Source organism: Eschrichtius robustus, chromosome 6 (genome assembly GCF_028021215.1).
Source record: "Eschrichtius robustus isolate mEscRob2 chromosome 6, mEscRob2.pri, whole genome shotgun sequence".
NCBI classification, from domain to species: domain Eukaryota; kingdom Metazoa; phylum Chordata; class Mammalia; order Artiodactyla; family Eschrichtiidae; genus Eschrichtius; species Eschrichtius robustus.
In genome coordinates, this window is record NC_090829.1 from 34,381,151 (window position 1) to 34,396,532 (window position 15,382).

A 15,382-nucleotide genomic window follows, 5' to 3' on the forward strand; every position below is an offset into this window, starting at 1 on the left:
ATAACTTATTAATACCATATTCTTCCCAAGAGAGATGAGTAATGCCATAGCATTATGTTATCAGAACCTAGGGAGGGACTCCCGTAACACCGCGTACTCCAAGTAGAATGAGATGAGGATACTAGTCATGGGTGAAAAGAGAAAGACGCTAATTAAAAATAATTCTAAGGTTTTGAGTATAAGTTTCTGAGAAAGCCCAGAATAAGGATCAAGTTTTGGAAGAGAAATGAATTCAGCTTAAAACAAATTAAATGTTTGCTACCTAGTGGGATCCCTGAATGTGAATTCCCTGCAAGCAGCTGGAAGTGTGGGAGATGTCCAGAAGATAGATTGGGGGGAGAGTTATTACTTGGGTTTAATCCACACAGAGGCAATTATGTTTATGATTTATTAACCAAGCTCCTTTTTAGAAAATGTATTTTCTAGTTGTTAATATTATACAACTGATACTCTGTTGTCTAAACTTGTGTCTTGGAAAGAAGCTGTCTATATAAATTGTAACAATCTTGGGAAATACTTAAAGCAAAAAGTTTAAGTAATCATTCCTCTTTACACTAAGTCTCTCAGGTTGGTGAAAGGATTCTTGAAAAGAAACCAAAATTTAAAACTTACTTTTATTTTTAGCATACCCACATTTAAAATAATGTATATGTAGACACACACACATTTAGGTAGGAGTAACAGAAAAGCCTTTGCAAATACTTCTCAAAGAAAAGATAGTGAATTTTGTGTAAAAGTGATGGTTTGTTCAGTGGCTGTTCAGTTCTACTTTTACTCAAGGAGTCTTGTTCTCCTTTCTTGCCTCTATTCCTACATACAGTGTCCAAATCCCCGCCCTCTCTTCAGGAATCTTACAAATGCCTAGAACTGTTGCGTGCTGGCATTTCCATGGGGATTACAAGAACAAGAGGTTCCCCTTGTCCATCCTCCTCTCCGTTGTGCATTGCCACTCTTCTCTTTCCACTTCTCCAGTCTCCATCTACCTAGTCTCTGAAAGAAGAAAAACTGGTTCCTCAAGTTTGCACACAAGTATCTTCTTCTACCGTTTAAAATTTACTCTTGCTTTGGAATGGGAGGAGGGGTGTAGGGGGAGAAGGAACCAAACTTTGTGTACCAATGAAGGAGAAAATGAGGAGGGAATATTCTTAATCCTTTCATGCTACACTCATAGCATGCTTTCTTTTTCGCTTATAATAAAAGATGTTAGGCAGGGTTCCCCCAACACACACTTAAAAGATCTTTAAAAGTAGGAATCATGTTTTATCCCAGTTCATCAGTGTTTAGTGAGTGAGGATGTGAGTGATTGAATGAAAAAGTGAATGAACTTTCATTCTTGGGTAGTAAAGATGTTTGAATAGGGCTTTTTCAGTTTACAAGTTTTTAAATATACATTATTATTACTTAATTCTTGATAGAATTACATGAAGTAATTTTAGAGGGGAAAAAAAAAACTAAGATAATTGTAACGTCAAGATGTGAATCCAGATCTTCTGAATCCAATTAGTGGCCATTTTTACTCTCTTATTCTATGTCTTAGGAGAAAAGAGATAAATTAGAACAGTGATGTCCTAAGCTAGAGAAGGAGGACGTTTATTAAATGATCCATGTAGATTAGGCCAATAAAGGCAGCTAAAGTCAGTGGAAGCAGCATCTCATTCAGCTAAACCCCAAATGGGGTTTCCTCCCTCTTTGTACTGGATGCTTCCTCAGGCTCCTGGAGCTACATGACTTCTGGATTCATATGCCCCAGATCTTGACTACTGTGCCCTGTTCTCCACTCCATGACATGAAGACTTGGGTTTTTTGATTGCCTTCCCTGTTACCTCATAAAAACTCTTTTTAAGACCTTATGCAACTCCTTTTGTGGGCCCTACATGACTAAAGCCACCCCCAATCCCACCTCACAGTAAGAGTAATACTTGTTCCCATGCCCCTAGGCCATTCCTTGCTATTAATGCCTATAATGATAACTGCCAATTATTGAAGACTTACTGTGTGTTAAATATTGTGTTGATCGCTTTAAATGTGTATTAATTCTACTATATGCCTAAGGCATTTATATTATAATTCCCATTTTACTATCAAAAAAACCAAGATCAGAAGGGTAAGGTAACTTAGCTATAGTCAGTGACTTAGCTAATTAGTGCAGGAACTGTGGGTCAGCCTCAGCTCTGACTGATGACAAAACCCAGGTTCATCCATTGCATTAGACACTTGGTACAAATGCTATATCTTCAGTGAGTCCTTCTTGCCCCTGGTCACTTGTGGTTCCTATATCCTGCCTTGTTTTTCTTCATAGCACTGATCACTGATAAATTAATTTACTTATTATTTGTCTCCACTGACTAGAACTTAACTTTCCAAAAAGCATGGACTTAACAACTTTTGTTCACTGCTATCTTCTCTGGTGTGTGGAACAGAGCTTGGCAATAGTTGTCTCTCAATAAATACATATTTTTTTAATATATGAGTGTACGATTCTATAGAATACTTGTTCTTTCACTTTCTAAGTATACTTTCCTTAATATTTTCCTTGTGAGAATAAAGGCAAATTACATAGAAAAATTAAGAAACAGTATCAGAGGCAATCTAGGTAACTCTGAGCAGCAGGAGAATTAACCAATTGTGCATCTGTTTACATGTTAAAGTATTCCAGCCCTGTATTACTGACAGGTTTACTAGTCAGCTTATGATGCTGCAACAAACATTCCCCAAATCTCAGTGGTTCACAATAACAAATGTTTATTTCTTGCTCACTTTACATGAAGGCTGCAATCGGCTGCAGATCTGCTGGTCTTGACTTAGCTCTATATGTGTTCACATTCTAAGTACCAGGCTAATGGACAGCCGCTATCTGGGGTGTGCCGTTCTCATGACAGAAAGCAGATGCTCACAGAGGAACACAGCCAATCCCCACAAGCATGTTCAATACTAAATCTATTCATATTCCATTAGCCAAAACTAGTGACGTGCCCCATGTCAACAGAAAAATACAATGCCTACAGGAATCCAGGGCAAGGTCAGGGAGAGACTGAGTAAAACAACATACTACACAAGTACTATATTTCTACATTACTGCTGCCTATCTCCCTTCATCTAAGAACTTTTCCTTCACTACTTACACACATTTGTAAATGACCCATCTTATGTTCTTTATCAAGATTTTTTTCTCTTCCCTATGTAAAGTATACCCTACTTGTTTCTACTGAATGTTCTCCAGATTTTAATTATTCAGTTTAGTCCAGGCATTGTGGTTTTTAATATATATTTCTAAGTTACTGACTTTCAAATTTGGTATTATTGACAAATTTAATCTCTTTCAATCAAAGACAACCTAAGTCCGTGAGCCCAAAGTCATTGGAAAGACCCTTTTGTGGTGAATATACAAATCTCATGAGATGATTTTTCCATTAAAAAAATAAGTATAGTATTTCAACCTGCAGCTGTAAAATACCTTACCTGTTTAGTCAGAGAAAGTACAGTCTCAGTTTTAAAGATTTTGTGAAGTATCATGATAATTTTGCTGTTCTTGGAAGAACTTTATCAGTATTTCATCATGACACTTTTCTCTGCAGGAGAACCTAAGAAAAATATTCTATTAATCATGGTGATATTAAAGCTATCTGTCACTTGTAGCATGCATATGCAATAAAGTAATCAGATAAAATTGATATCAGAGACAAATGACCCACATTAAAAATGTCTGCTCGGGTTTCTAAAATTGGTCCTTTTTATGATGATCTCAATAACTAAACCTCTCAATTTGCAAATGAAGATAAATCCTAAGATAATTTTTAAACTCTGAATTGTGAAACAGGATAAAGAGAGGCCTAAAGTGACTAACAGTGTAACAGCTCAAAGAAATGCTTTAGAACTTTTTGAGACAAATATTTTTATTACTAGCTATTTTCTTGGACATTCACTTCAAATTTTCCATATTTGTACTAAAAATGAAACTAATAGAAGCATGTGGACTTAAGCAAGTTTCTTACATATTTGCATTTTAGTTTTTTAAAATGTATATCTAAAGAGACTAGAATCAGTATATCCCATATGTTAGTCTGTTAAAAAAAAGGAAGGAGTTGGAAGAGGGGGACATCAATAACGCAAGTTAGAGAATGCTTAATGACAAACACTGTTTTTTGCCTCCCAATATCCATTCTTCCCAACTTCCTCACCAGTGGAATCCCGATTTGGTGCAGAGTGACAATGTTCCTGGTTTAAAATCTCACTTCCACAGACTTCAGACTTCCTGAAAGCATATAATCTAGTTCTGGCATGAAATTTATGTAAAAACCTACTGGGTGAGACACCTAGGAAAGCGATTGTAATACAATGCCTGGAGATGTAAGATTCTTCCTGAAAACTTTAGGTGGAAAAACACCCAATAACATTGGTTGAACAGAAAAATAGAAGGAGCTCAGAAAATGATGACTTAATGAAGCCACTGAGCCAGCCCTGGACTGCCTACACTGGGCTTCTTTTCATGTGGGAAAAAAAAAAAAAAAAAATCTCCCTTGAGTTAAGCCAGCGTAATTGGGTTTCTGTTACATGCAGCTGACCCAAACCCCTAACTCATAGAATCCTTCTCTTGGTCACTCATATATTCATTAGCATAATAAAAACTCTGAAAAGCCCTATGATAAAGAAATCCACTTAACTTTGTTTAACACAGAACTTTTCAAACTATCTTGATCAGAAGATACCGGATAATTTCCCTATGAATTAGCATCCTAAGCTACACACTTTAGTAAAGTGCCACACTTTTAGTAAACATTTGACTAGAGATCTCAAAAGGCATAGAAATGTAACATTCTGTAATTACATAGTTAAAAATCTAAAAGACTATGTCCATAACCATAACTGCCCCTGTATCCTACACATCTTAGGAATCATTGCTACCAGTAACAACTATTGGCATAAGCCGTTACTCAAAGCGTTAGCATTCCCTGTCTCCATAGGTGTTGGGTGCACCAGTGACCTTAGAGGACTTAAGCAAAAAATCTCTGAAAATTATCTTTCTTCTTTACTCTGATTTGTCCAGGGATGACTGTTTATTGAAACCTGAGGCAGATGATGATCTAATTCCTAAAGAAAAGTAAACAAGAGAGAATTAAATGTCTTTCTTTGGAATTTGGTTTATGTTCCCCAACTTATGGTATTATGACCACTTGACCAGCATTCTCTTCCTGTTATTTTTAACATCTTCATTGGAGTATAATTGCTTTACAAAGGTGTGTTAGTTTCCCTCACCTTTCCCTCTACCTTGCAATCAGTGGAGTACAGTTATTCAACTTTCTCATTCACATATGTGAAGGCATTTATGTCACTCCAGTAACCATGATTGTTTTAAACTAATAGACTAAAGCAATAAACATATGGAAATGCTTTGTTCATATTAATGCTTTTCAAATAAGCATCTGCATCTAAGAGTAAAGGTCATCATCACCATATGTAACAGATTCCCTATTTTCAGAGTTCTATATTAAGTACAGATGAACCTCAAAGGAGGTAAATGCTTTGACTCTTATCCTATATTCTAAATAAAAGGGAAGTGCATATAGAAAAATAATTGGGGAAAATGGTGTCCTGAGAACTGAATGGTAAATTTCTGATTTCTATAACTTCTTGTTGCTTCAATAGCAGGGTTTTTTTTTTTAAAGAGAGAATTACATTTAAGCCATTAGTCTTTCAGTATATTTACATTCTGACAAGGAAATAAACTGGAAATGGGGCAATTATCAGGGTGGTTCTGAGCATAGCCTGATTATTATTACTCCATTTGTCCTTTAAGCCAGACCAAACTCTACAGGCTATTGCCTGGTTTCTAGGGCTAAGGAGTTGCAGTAAAAGAGAAAGTAAAACCTAAAAGGGTAAAAACCAAACTGCAAGTACAAGGTGTTCACCATAATGGTTCTAGTTTCTGCAGCAATGGGAGATAAGGCTAATTACTGCAGCAACAATAGGAAATTGCTCTTCAGGGATGCAAGAAAGTGCAGTTAGCACGCACAGCAGGATCCTTCTCATGGAGCTTCGGTATTCTCACGAAAGACCTGGAACAGCAGCAGAATCTTTAGTGGGCATGGTCAGCAAAGTTGCTGCTTTGGAGTCAGCAGCAAGAGGAGCTATCACCACCACCCGTAGAGGTAAAAAGAGGAAAAGGAGAAAAGGGATGCGAAGGCATTCAAAACAATCCACTGAGCACATGTGAGGAATCTGAAGGGGGCTAGAGTTCTTAGACAAGTATGGATTTGTAAACTTATTTTTACTCTAAGACTGCTATGGTGTAAAAAAAAAAAAAAAAAAGTGAATAAAACCAGAAAAAGAAGCAACAGCATATCAAAAATAAGTTTTTTTTAACAAAAATTGGTCTCAGGAGATTGTAGAAGAAGACTGTATGAGGCTGTGGTGAGGTCAAATTATCTAAAGAATTGGGTAGACGATGGATAAACAATTATAAGTAGAGAGGGATAAAAAGGAGAAGGCAATCATTGATAGACTAGATAGATAGACAGATAGATAGATGAAAAGTTATCATAAGTATGAACCCATTAAGGGCTTTCCATCCCTGGAAAAGCTATGATCAAGTGATCAAAAACACATATATATCTATAAGGCACTTTCTTTAAATTAGCACTATACTAAGCACTACAGAAGTATAAATAAATGGCAGGTACTTTCTCCTCTAGGCTTGTGGGTGATAGCTGAGACTGATTAAAGGGACCTGAGGAGTGTACAGACCAGAAAACATGGTAAAGTAGGGCAGATTACAAAGAAGGAGTAAAATTAGAAAATAAAATCTTGTCACAGTAAGGTCAGGAAACATGAACTTCAAAAGATAGGAAAGGTAAAGTATTCTTGAAATATATAGACCTTACATATAAATAGCTGGGAGCTCTTTTGTTGTTATTAAATATAGAAACTCCCTTAGTCCCTTTTAATCCCTATCTGATCAAAAGCATTATTGAGCCACTGTATAGCCTAAAAAATGTATTTTTAGAATGAAGAGCTATCTGACAATTGGGGGCAAGTTATATTAGTAAGCTTTCTAAAACATAAGTAACATATTGAATCTGAAAAATATGGAGTGGTAAAATTTCAGATGGCATAAAAATTATGAGGGACAAAAAATAAAATCACAAAACAAGTGTTAATATCCATGAAGAGGACTGAATGCTGGGTAAAAACTAACAAAGATTTATTTTGAAAATTCTGTCAAATTGAATCTCTTTTTATAAAAGTGTCTGATTTTTTTTTTTTTTACAAACATTTACTTTAAGTTCAGCAAATATGTTTCTGGTCCCTTTAAAACTAGATAGTTACCCCCAAACTGGTGCAGTAAAATTGTAGTTCCTGATTATAGGACAGTGGAACCAAACAATAATTTCAAGCACATTTATGGTATTTTTTTAATGTCATAGTACACAATATATTTCAGTTTCGTGACCTCCTCTGAATGTACAATAAGCATTTAAGTAGGCAGCCCCATCTTTCCCAGTAGGAGGAGCAGGAATTTGAACTAAACCAGAACTCTGACCACAGGAACCCGGAAGGCACAGTCTCTAACCCACATACAGGCTTAGCCTCACAATGTAATGAGGGCGCTTGTAATGCAGACAATTCTTCCTCTGAAAACGTAGGCTCATCTCTAAAAACCTCTCCATTTTTCTCTTTACATATTTCTGCTTCAAATACTCTTTTAATAGGATTTTACTCATGGACGTGTCCCTGATGATGGTAGGGAAAAATCCACTTTGTTTCACTTTCTGCAAAAAGTAAGTATTTATCACCATCCCGTTATAAGACTTGTGGGGCATCTTTACAACATGAGAATAAAGTCCTTTGTAACTAAGAATCTTTATAAGCACTGTGGAAGTCTAAGTCCAGCATAGTTAATTACTGAGAAGTTTCTCCCATTGTTAGTCATTTTAGTCAAGATTACATTAGATTCTTAACTTGTTTCAATTTCATAATCACTTCAAAGTTTCCTAGATGTAATTTTTCTTTATTAAATGAACAAATGGATTTGGTTTATTACATGGGAGCTTATATTCTATAAGTGTACTTTGTGGCATTTCCTATCACAGAAGTCTTATGTTTTCAAGAGGAGAAATAGTGTTATTTACAATGAAAAACTAATTCAGATTTATAAAAGTTTTCCAATGCTTTTGAATAATCCTTTAATGTTGTTTTTAAAAATCACATTTTTATGCCTTTAGTATAAAAGATGGTACTATCCTAGAAAATAAAGAGAACAAGAAACATTAAAAAAATTTACTTTAATGAACAGAGGAGATGCGTCTGTGAATCAGAATAACAATGATCTGAGTTAGGACTTCCAAATTTAGAGAAGGTAAAATGGGAGGTAAACAGGGGACGATGGATGCCTGTGGCTGCAGATCTCAGACTAACTTGGCAGAATTTCCAAAGTGAGTAACAAGCCAACATCTCTCAACTGAAACATGAGAATGTGTGGGCTAACTGTGGGAACTTCCATGAACTAATATGGCAACAAAAAATCAGGGTAAGACTGAATAAAGAATTCCACTGACATGCCATATTTTCATATAAGCATTTAGTTGGTGAGGCAGAGCAAAAAGATAATGATATAAATGAAGGCAGCCCCACATCTACTAACTTATGTTGGATGGAGAAAAGAGCTACCCAACAGCACCATGAACTGTCCAGTCCTATAATGAACCTCCTATAAATAACTGGTGCAGAATGAGAACCACACTCAAAAATAAGCCACCGTCAAAACCTAATCAGCATTTGTTCTTACCAAACACGACATCACATGAAGGAGGAAAGGAATAGGAAAAGCAAATAGCAGAGAACACCCACCAAAATAATCTTGCCACAGAGCAGATGACCAAAAATATTGCTATAAATTAAAAACACTTAAAGAAGTGGTAGCTATATAAAGCAACTACTCAAATAAAAGGTACAAAAGATTATAGAACATGAGACTATATAACAAAGGAGTGAAATATGAACCAAAAGAGCTTAGGAAAGTAGTGGAATAGAAAGTAAAAGCATCACAGAGATGAAGGCTACGTTGGCAGAATCACATAGGACAAAATGCTCAAGGAACGTGGAGTGCAACATTGAGAACAGCAAGCAAAAGGCAATGGAAATAAAGAGTTAAAGAAGAGTCGCTTGGGCCAAGATGGCAGAGTAGGAAGACTCTGAGCTCACCTCCTCCCATGGGCACACCAAAATTACTGCTATTTACAGAGCAACTGTAAATGAGAACAATCTGAAGGCTAGCAGAAACGATTTTTCTGCAATTAAAGATGTAAGGAAGGAACCACAAGGAGAAGCGTAGGAAGGGCAGAAACGTAGTCGAGTCAAGACCCATACCCCCAGTTAGGCAACCCACAAATGGGAGGATAATCGCAACTGCAGAGGTTCTTCCCAAGAGTCAGGGGTCTGAGCACCACATCAGGCTACTCCGCTGGATGGGTCCTGAACCAGGAAGATGAGCCCCCATAATGTCTGGCTTTGAAGGCCCGTAGGGCTCGCATACTGGAGAGCCAGAGGATTGTATGAAACAGAGACTCTGCTCTTAAAGGACGCATGCAAAAATCTCACACCCTCTGGGTCCCAGCACAGAGCCAGTAATTTGAAAAGACTTCAGGTCCAACCTACATGTTGATCTTGGAGAGTCTCCTGGAGAGGCAGGAGGCAACTGGAACTCCCCCTGGGGACAAAGACACTGGTGGCAGCCATTTTGAGGAGCTCATTCTAACACAAAGACACTGGTGTTGACAAGTGCCATTCTGGAGTCTTCCCTGTATCCTATTAGCACTGGAGGCTTACCCACCTACCAGTGGGCCAGTATCAGTCCCGGCAACCCCTGGGCCTTGCACCCAGCTGCTCAGGGACCTGGCTCTTCCCACCCACAGATTGGCACCAGCCTGAGACCCCCCACTCCTGGGTAGGTATCTGAAAAAAATGAAAACACTAATTCAAAAACATAAACGCACCCCAATGTCCATAGCCGCATTATTTACAATAGCCAAGATATGGAAGTGACCAAAGTGTCCATCAGTAGATGAATGGATAAAGAAGTGGTAGTACATATATACAATGGAATATTTCTCAGACATAAAAGATAATGAAATCCTGCCATTTGCAACAACATGGATGGACCTGGAGGGTATTATGCTAAGTAAAATAAGTCAGACAGAGAAAGACAAATGCCATATGATTTCACTTATATGTGGAATCTAAAAAACAAAACAAATGAATAAACAAAACAAAGCAGAAAGGGACTCAGATACTGAGAACAAATAGGTGGTTGCCAGGGAGGAGGGGAATTGGAGAAGTAGAGAAATAGGTGAGGAGATTAAGAGGTACAAACTTCCGGGTACAAAATAAATGAGTCATGGGGATAAAATGTACAGCATGGGGAATATAGTCAATAATATTGTAATAACTTTGTTGGTGACAGATGGTAATTAGACTTATCATGATCATTTTGTAATGTACAGAAATATCAAATCACTATTTTGTGCACCTGGTACTAACTAGTGTAGTAGGTCAATAATACTTCCATTTAAGAAAATAAGGATATGTAATCACAATATTCTAAGAGGTTTTACAGAGAACAATATTTACACTGTTATAATGATGGAAACACTAATTATTGATATAATTTAAAATATGATAAAATTTGGGAGAGAGGACGAGGAAGGGGAGGTGGAGGTGTTAAATCTTCATGTCTCTTGCATTTATAAATTTAAAAAATGCTTCTTTCATTTCTTTTTATTGTATCTATATGAGATGATAGATCTTAACTAAACTTATTGTGATAATCATTTCATAATATTTGTAAACCAAACCATCAAGCTATACACCTAACACACACTCATATATGTCAGTTATTTCTCAATAAAACTGGGGGAAAAAAAGAGTAAAGAGGACTACAGAAAAAATAATTACTATGGAATTGAACATATACATAAATGGTTCCCCTAAAGGTGAGAATCAAAATATGACACATAAAATTATTTTAAAATATAATGGGAAGAAGCTTTCCAGAAATTAAAAAAAGATAATAAATCCAGAGATAGAAAGAACACAGCATATCCCAAGGAAAAAATGGATATAAAATATCCAATTTTATTATAGAGTAGTAAAATCACTTGACTTCAAAGGTAATAAAAGAGTCCTTTAAATGTACGAGTATAAAAATCAAGATACAGATAAATGGTAAAACATCAGGCTAGTCTCCAAAAGTTGCACAGGAACACTAGAAGACAGCGGAGTAATGCCTACAGTGTTTTCAAAGAATGAGATTATAACTCAATTTTAAACCCACCCAAATTCTCATGTAAGAATAAAAGCAACAAACTAAACCTGCAAGAACTCAGCATATATAGTGCCTTTGAGTTATTTTGAAAAACTGCTCAAGAGTAAATTTCAGCCACCCAAGAAATAAATGGAGACACAGTGGCAAAAAAGACTGGTGATGAATCTTAATTTCCTTCAACTCTAGGCCTAAGACTAAATAGTTACAGAGATCATAGTTACAGACAAAATGTGAAAGTTATCCATCCTGACAGGATTCTTTCACTTGCTTGCTCTCTTTCTGTATTAAGTAGAAGCATGTCTTCCATCTGTAGAAATCCTGTACATCAAAGATGAAGAAGCAGTGAGATATATTAAGACAGAATTATAAGGAGGTCATATTCTTTTCAGATCACCAGGAAAGTAAAGAAGGCCTGTAGGGCTCAGGTTGGAAGCTCTTACCCAAAATAAAGCCTGTGTATTTGTTGGTGTGTCCTGTATACTCTTTCTCAGAAACTGAGCCTGGTGATGTAAGGCATCCCCATATAAAGGAATTTTCTAGAACACAACTTGCTTAGTTGTGAACATACTCTCCTATTGACTGTCTCCAGGGATTAAGAGAAAAAATACTCCCTTTACTAGGGATCCAAAATTGAGTGGACCACTAGTTTCGTAAAAGCACTTAACATAGTAAGTACAATTGAATCTTCTATTAAAACCACATGAGTTTAAACATCAATTTCAGCAATCTTTAAAGTTATATTTATATAGAAGTCATGAGGATAAATATGTGCTGATCCTAGACTATCTAGGAATTTTCTTGGTTTTTAAAATTAATTTATTCTCAGCACTTTTTTATATACCAAGTTTCTGTTTGGCCGTTGCCACCTGAGTTCTGATTAAATATATATTCATTATCAAGATACTGAATTATATTTATCAATCATTTGCTATATGCCATTCATTATTCTAAGTGTTTATATGCATTATCTCAATTAATTCTCTTCTTTGTGAGGTAGTGACTAGTAGTAAGCATATATTACAGATGAGGAAAATGAAATACACTGCACAGAAAAATGTGATATAATGTGTAAAAAGTGTATATGAAAACAATTTTGAAGGAATTGTTTAAACTAAGGTTCAGTAGCTTTAATCATAAGGTAGTGATAATGATCATTATATTGATAATGATAATAAAAATAATAACAGTGTTGTTTTGAGGATCAATGCACATAATGCTCATAAAAATGCCTTAATTATAAAGCATTATACCAATTTATCAATAACATTATTGTTGTTATTAGGTGGTAAAAATTCTCCATTTGATCACCTCATTTATAACTAACGTTATGCATGGCTTTTATATTTTTAAACTCAACAGGGTTATACTATTTTTCAATAGAACTACAAATCACTAGTTCCTCTCTATAAAATGCATCTAAAAATCTGGTTTCTGAATGTTCCAGGGAAGGAGAGTTCAGATTAGCCTCTCAAGGGATCTTTATCTCAGAAATGTTAAGGACCACCGGTAGTGGAATGAATTACCTCAACAGTTGTTGGAGGGAGGTTTTAAATCATAGGAGCTATGGATTTTAAAAGCATGTGCTAGCAAATTCAGATTTATGTTATCTCCGTTGTCTATTGGTCCCTTGACTTTTATCTCTTTCCTAAAATAACTGTATGGACCTAAGAACAACCCCAAGCATAAATGATTCAAACCAATTCATTAGAAACTGTTTCTCATGGTTACAATTTGAGTACAAAATATTCCAGCAGTCAAAATAGAGCTTTTCAAACATTTACGTGTTTACAATTTATAAGAGATTTATAGGAGTTTGCTTCTTTGTTTTTAATAGTAATTTATTTTTCTCTTGTCTCCTAAAACATCCTTCTTTAAAATGAAGTCATATTCCAGATAAATTTTGAATACTTCATCTTTCAGGTATTTTTTTCTACTTAACCTTATTCTTTCTTAAGCAGACATTAAGGGAAAAAAAGCTTGCTTTTCCAGGGGGAAGCAACTTAGCACATAAGGTTTCCAAAAGTATTACCAATGCAGGGAGAATTGTAGCATTGCCTGTCAAGCCTACAGATATTTAGAAATAACAAGAAATAGGATGAGACTCAGTCTCCTTTGTTCTGAGAAACTAAGTCTATATCTCAAGGTGATACTAGCTTCACTCTATTGTATTCCATCTTCGCAATTTCTTGATTTAGATTATACAGCTTTGATCTCTACATTTCTTTCCCTCCCATTCTGGTATATCTTATATGGGCATAAAATCCCCTTTAAGTGGCTGACTGCCAGGACTAGTTTCCAAACCCTTGAATGTTTTTTTCCTCAGTCTCATGCTTTGAATTTGGAAGTGAAATCCATTTGTTTCAGCTTGTTCATTTGTTTTCTTTGGCCTGATGCAGCTTAAGTGCCATTAAGTGTTTCTATGATGTCTGAACATGAAGGAAGACGAGAAGTACAAGACATATTACAAGCAGAGAGGGAACAGTAATGTCACAGAATTCTAGAATGCAGTCACACACATCATGCCCAATATTTTCCTCCCCCCTACTTACCATGTACCTTCAAATCCTTTTAGGACATACTCAATTCTACCTTCACTAATGGAATCTTATTCATAATCAAAAGAAAAATTTAATATTAAAATATCTGTCAAAGCGAAACTGTTATTTTCACTTAATATTGGAGAAAATTTCAAGGCCTTTCTTTTTTTTTTATTATAGATAGTCCTTGTCTCCTAATTCTATTAAGATGAGTCTTATTTAAAAACCTAAATATAAAAGTTTCAATAGATTGACGGCATTAACGGCTCCAATTTTTTACCTCTCCCTTCATTCACACTCTTGCTGTATGACTTTGTATGTCTTCCCTCAAACAAAGACGGAATATATTTCCCTTGATTTTGGATTCAGCTATGTGATTTTGTTTACCTCAGTGGGAGGCTAGCAGTGATGGTGCACTCAGGGCTTGAAAAAAAAAAGCACTTAAGTGTCTGTCATTGCTCTCGCACTTCTACCAGCTATGAACACAGCCAGGCTACTCTGCTGGTGGTTGAAGGACAAGTGTAGCAGGACCACATCACCCTAGTCATTTCGGCCAAGGACATCCTACATCAGTCAAAACTAGTCCATACCCAACGTGCAAGTGAGCCAGCTATGATCAGCAGAGCTGCCTTGTCACTCCAGCTGACTGCAGGTGCACCAGCCAGCCCAGCCAAGAGCACCTGAACACGTTAGTGTGAGATAAATAAATGTGTATTGTTTTATTCCTTTAAGATGTCATAGTTGTTTGTTATGCAATATTATTGTGATGATAGATAATTGGTATATATGTGTACAGACATAATATATGCACATATATAAACATATGCATACACAGTAGTATAAATACCTAGAAATGTGTTGGAAGGTAAAAATATGTTTCTGAATAGTAATGTGCAACATTTACATATATGTGAATAAATTTTATGATAGATTTAGAAATTTTAAGGACACAGTTACAAAAATAGACCATATTTCCTAAAGCCATTTTACCTAAAACCCCTTTGCCTAAAAGGAGTTTTCCAAATATTCAAACCCCTTTTCAATATGTTTGTGTGTATTTGAATGATTTATTTTTACTTTTTACATTATGGGCAAATTTTAGCATTTTCATTATTTAGTTCTTAGAATATTTTTATCTTAATTTTGTATACTTAATAAATACTAGATATGCAACACTTTGGGAAAGCTGGAGATATTTTAAGGTTTTATTTAATATATTATTCATTTTTGAATATGTTAACACCTAGTTAGTCAGAAAAAAAAAAAAAACTTTTTCAGTTAAAAAAAGCTTAGCAATCAAATCTTCCCAATAATACTAAGCTATTAAATACAATCAACTATGGGATGTGCAATCTTGATACAGTTTAATTATTGGGTCATCCTATGAATCATCTTGTATTTCTTAACTCAGTGTTTCTCTACTGAATAAATATATTGAAACATTTTAATCTCACGTGACATGCTGTGAATCTGAAATATCTTAAATCTTTCAAAAATGAAATATTTCAAATTAGTCTTTTAAGTGTTC

The 15,382-nt window shown here is 35.5% G+C and overlaps 1 pseudogene; it reads left to right on the forward strand.

Annotated features, from left to right (window-relative positions):
• The first annotated feature begins 5,983 nt into the window (after positions 1–5,983).
• LOC137765852 (14-3-3 protein eta-like) overlaps positions 5,984–15,382 on the forward strand; it is a 92,502-nt pseudogene continuing 83,103 nt past the window's right edge.